This window comes from Triticum dicoccoides, chromosome 3B, assembly GCF_002162155.2.
Source record: "Triticum dicoccoides isolate Atlit2015 ecotype Zavitan chromosome 3B, WEW_v2.0, whole genome shotgun sequence".
Taxonomy (NCBI): Eukaryota; Viridiplantae; Streptophyta; class Magnoliopsida; order Poales; family Poaceae; genus Triticum; species Triticum dicoccoides.
Genome location: NC_041385.1, coordinates 155747563 through 155753317, shown reverse-complemented (window position 1 = coordinate 155753317; position 5755 = coordinate 155747563).

Genomic DNA, 5755 nt, shown 5'->3' with positions numbered 1-5755 from the left:
TTCAAAGTCATCTGCTGCTCCAAAAGCTTCGCGTGTGAATGTTGGGTAACGTAGTAATTTCAAAAAAAATCCTACGCACATGCAAGATCATGGTAATGACTAGCAACGAGAGAGGAGAGTATTGTCCACGTACCCTCGTAGACCGTAAGCGGAAGCGTTATCACAACGCGGTTGATGTAGTCGTACGTCTTCACGACTCGACCGATCCAAGCACCGAACGTACGGCACCTCCGTGTTCAGCACACGTTCAGCTCGATGACGTTCCCCGGGCTCCAATCCAGCAAAGCGTCGGGGATGAGTTCCGTTAACACGACGGCGTGGTGACGATGATGATGTTCTACCGGCACAGGGCTTCGCTTAGACTCCGCGATGATATGACCGAGGTGGAATATGGTGGAGGGGGGCACCGCACACGGCTAAGGAACGATCCGTAGATCAACTTGTGTGTCCTAGGGTGCCCCCCCCCCGCCCCCGTATATAAAGGAGCAAGGGGGGAGGCCGGCCGGCCCTTGTGGGAGCGCCAAGGAGGAGGAGTCCTCCTCCTAGTAGGAGTAGGACCCCCCCTTTCCTACTCCTACTAGGAGGGGGAAAGGAAGGGGGAGAGGGGGAAGGAAAGAGGGGGGCGCCGCCCCCCCTCCTAGTCCAATTCGGACCAGAGGGAGAGGGGACGCGTGGCCCACCCTGGCCGCCCCTCTCTCTTCCCACCAAGGCCCATGTGGCCCATTAACTCTGCGGGGGGGTTCCGGTAACCCTCCGGCACTTCGGTTTTCTCCGAAATCACCCGGAACACTTCCGGTGTCCGAATATAGTCGTTCAATATATCAATCTTTATGTCTCGACCATTTCGAGACTCCTCGTCATGTCCGTGATCACATCCGGGACTCCGAACAAACTTCGGTACATTAAAACTTATAAACTCATAATAAAACTGTCATCGTAACGTTAAGCGTGCAGACCCTACGGGTTCGAGAACTATGTAGACATGACCTAGAACTATTCTCGGTCAATAACCAATAGTGGAACCTGGATGTTCATATTGGTTCCTACATATTCTACGAAGATCTTTATCGGTCAAACCGCATAACAACATACGTTGTTCCCTTTGTCATCGGTATGTTACTTGCCCGAGATTCGATCGTCGGTATCCAATACCTAGTTCAATCTCGTTACCGGCAAGTCTCTTTACTTGTTCCGTAATACATCATTTCATAACTAACTCATTAGTTACAATGCTTGCAAGGCTTAAGTGATGAGTATTACCGAGATGGCCCAGAGATACCTCTCCGACAATCGGAGTGACAAAACCTAATCTCGAATTATGCCAACTCAACATGTACCTTTGGAGACACCTGTAGAGCACCTTTATAATCACCCAGTTATGTTGTGACGTTTGGTAGCACACAAAGTGTTCCTCCGGTAAACGGGAGTGGCACAATCTCATAGTTGTAGGAACTTTGTATAAGTCATGAAGAAAGCAATAGCAACATACTAAACGATCAAGTGCTAAGCTAACGGAATGGGTCAAGTCAATCACAACATTCTCCTAATGATGTGATCCCATTAATCAAATGAAAACACATGTCTATGATTAGGAAACATAACCATCTTTGATTAATGAGCTAGTCAAGTAGAGGCATACTAGTGACACTATGTTTGTCTATGTATTCACACATGTATCATGTTTCCGGTTAATACAATTCTAGCATGAATAATAAACATTTATCATGATATGAGGAAATAAATAATAACTTTATTATTGCCTCTAGGGCATATTTCCTTCAGTCTCCCACTTGCACTAGAGTCAATAATCTAGATTACATAGTAATGATTCTAACACCCATGGAGTCTTGGTGCTGATCATGTTTTGCTCGTGAGAGAGGCTTAGTCAATGGGTCTGCAATATTCAGATCTGTATGTATTTTGCAAATCTCTATGTCTCCCACTTGGACTTGGTCCCGAATGGAATTGAAGCGTCTCTTGATGTGCTTGGTCCTCTTGTGAAATCTGGATTCCTTTGCCAAGGCAATTGCACCAGTATTGTCACAGAAGATCTTCATTGGTCCCGATGCACTAGGTATAACACCTAGATCGGAAATGAACTCCTTCATTCAGACTCCTTCATTTGCTACTTCCGAAGCAGCTATGTACTCCGCTTCACATGTAGATCCCGCCACGACGCTTTGTTTAGAACTGCACCAACTTACAGCTCCACCGTTTAACAAAAATACATATCCGGTTTGCGATTTAGAATCGTCCGGATCAGTGTCAAAGCTTGCATCGACGTAACCATTTACGACTAGCTCTTTGTCACCTCCATATACGAGAAACATATCCTTAGTCCTTTTCAGGTATTTCAGGATGTTCTTGACCGCCGTCCAGTGACCCACTCCTGGATTACTTTGGTACCTCCCTGCCAAACTAATAGCAAGGCACACATCAGGTCTGGTACATAGCATTGCATACATGATAGAGCCTATGGCTGAAGCATAGGGAATTCCTTTCATTTTCTCTCTATCTTCTGCAGTGGTCGGGCATTGAGTCTGACTCTACTTTATACCTTGTAATACAGGCAAGAACCCTTTCTTCGCCTGATCCATATTGAGCTTTTTCAACACTTTATCAAGGTACGTGCATTGTGAAAGTCCAATCAAGCGTCTTGATCTATCTCTATAGATCTTAATGCCCAATATGTAAGCAGCTTCACCGAGGTCTTTCATTGAAAAACTTTTATTCAAGTATCCTTTTATGCCATTCAGAAATTCTATATCATTCCCAATCAAAATATGTCATCCACATATAATATTAGAAATGCTACAGAGCTCCCACTCACTTTCTTGTAAATACAGGCTTCTCCAAAAGTCTGTATAAAACCATATGCCTTGATCACACTATCAAAGCGTTTATTCCAACTTCGAGAGGCTTGCACCAGACCATAGATTGATCACTGGAGCTTGCACACTTTGTTAGCTCCCTTAGGATCGACAAAACCTTCCGGTTGCATCATATACAACTCTTCTTCCAGAAATCCATTCAGAAATGCAGTTTTGACATCCATCTGCCAAATTTCATAATCATAAAATGCGGCAATCGCTAACATGATTTGGACAGACTTAAGCATTGCTACGGGTGAGAAAGTCTCATCGTAGTCAACCCCTTGAACTTGTCGAAAACCTTTCACAACAAGTCGAGCTTTATAGACAGTTACATTACCGTCAGCGTCAGTCTTCTTCTTAAAGATCCATTTATTCTCAATGGCTTGCCGATCATCGGGCAAGTCAACCAAAGTCCATACTTTGTTTTCATACATGGATCCCATCTCAGATTTCATGGCTTCTAGCCATTTTGCGGAATCTGGGCTCATCATTGCTTCCTCATAGTTCGTAGGTTCATCATGGTCAAGTAACATGACTTCCAGAATAGGATTACCGTACCACTCTGGTGCAGATTTTATTCTGGTAGACCTACGAGGTTCAGTAGAAACTTGATCTAAAGTTTCATGATGAATATCATTATCTTCCTCACTAATTGGTGTAGATGTCACAGGAACTGATTTCTGTGATGTACTACTTTTCAATGAGGGAGCAGACATAGTTATCTCATCAAGTTCTACTTTCCTCCCACTCACTTCTTTCGAGAGAAACTCTTTTTCTAGAAAGGATCCATTCTTAGCAACGAATGTCTTGCCTTCGGATCTGTGATAGAAGGTGTACCCAACAGTCTCTTTTGGGTATCCTATGAAGACACATTTCTTCGATTTGGGTTCGAGCTTATCTGGTTGAAGTTTCTTCACATAAGCATCGCAGCCCCAAACTTTAAGAAACGACCACTCTGGTTTCTTGCCAAACCATAGTTCATAAGGCGTCGTCTCAACAGATTTTGATGGTGCCCTATTCAATGTGAATGCAGCCGTCTCTAAAGCATAACCCCAAAACGATAGCGGTAAATCAGTAAGAGACATCATAGATCGCACCATATCTAGTAAAGTACGATTACGACGTTCGGACACACCATTATGTTGTGGTGTTCCGGGTGGCGTGAGTTGCGAAACTATTCTGCATTGTTTCAAATGTAAACCAAACTCGTAACTCAAATATTCTCCTCCATGATCAGATTGTAGAAACTTAATTTTCTTATTACGATGATTTTCCACTTCACTCTGAAATTCTTTGAACTTTTCAAATGTTTCAGACTTGTGTTTCATTAAGTAGATATACCCATATCTGCTCAAATCATCTGTGAAGGTGAGAAAATAACGATATCCGCCACGAGCTTCAATATTCATCGGTCCACATACATCTGTATGAATGATTTCCAACAAATTTGTTGCTCTCTCCATAGTACCGGAGAACGGTGTTTTAGTCATCTTGCCCATGAGGCACGGTTCGCAAGTACGAAGTGATTCATAATCAAGTGATTCCAAAAGTCCATCAGTATGGAGTTTCTTCATGCGCTTTACACCGATATGACCTAAACGGCAGTGCCACAAATAAGTTGCACTATCATTATCAACTCTGCATCTTTTGGTTTGGACATTATGAATATGTGTATCACTACTATCGAGATTTAATAAAAATAGACCACTCTTCAAGGGTGCATGACCATAAAAGATATTACTCATATAAATAGAACAACCATTATTCTCTGATTTAAATGAATAACCGTCTCGCATCAAACAAGATCCAGATATAATGTTCATGCTCAACGCTGGCACCAAATAACAATTATTTAGGTCTAAGACTAATTCCGAAGGTAGATGTAGAGGTAGCGTGCCGACCACGATCACATCGACTTTGGAACCGTTTCCACGCGCATCGTCACCTCGTCCTTGGCCAGTGATCGCTTATTCCGTAGTCCCTGTTTCGAGTTGCAAATATTAGCAACAGAACCAGTATCAAATACCCAGGTGCTACTACGAGCTCTAGTTAGGTACACATCAATAACATGTATATCACATATACCTTTGTTCACTTTGCCATCCTTCTTATCCGCCAAATACTTGGGGCAGTTCCGCTTCTAGTGACCAGTTTGCTTGTAGTAGAAGCACTCAGTTTCAGGCTTAGGTCCAGACTTGGGTTTCTTCTCTTGAGCAGCAACTTGCTTGCTGTTCTTCTTGAAGTTCCCCTTCTTCTTCCCTTTGCCCTTTTTCTTGAAACTAGTGGTCTTGTTGACCATCAACACTTGATGCTCCTTCTTGATTTCTACCTCCGCAGCCTTTAGCATTGCGAAGAGCTCGGGAATTGTCTTGTTCATCCCTTGCATATTATAGTTCATCACGAAGCTCTTGTAGCTTAGTGGCAGTGATTGGAGAATTCTGTCAATGACGCTATCATCCGGAAGATTAACTCCCAGTTGAATCAAGTGATTATTATACCCAGACATTTTGGGTATATGCTCACTAACAGAACTATTCTCCTCCATCTTGCAGCTGTGGAACTTATTCGAGACTTCATATCTCTCAATCCGGGCATTTCCTTGAAATATTAACTTCAACTCCTGGAACATCTCATATGCTCCATGACGTTCAAAACGTCGTTGAAGACCCGGTTCTAAGCCGTAAAGCATGGCACACTGAATTATAGACTAGTCATCAGCTTTGCTCTGCCAGACGTTCACAACATCTGGTGTTGCTCCTGCAGTAGGCCTGGCACCCAGCGGTGCTTCCAGGACGTAATTCTTCTGTGCAGCAATGAGGATAATCCTCAAGTTACGGACCCAGTCCGTGTAATTGCTACCATCATCTTTCAACTTTGATTTC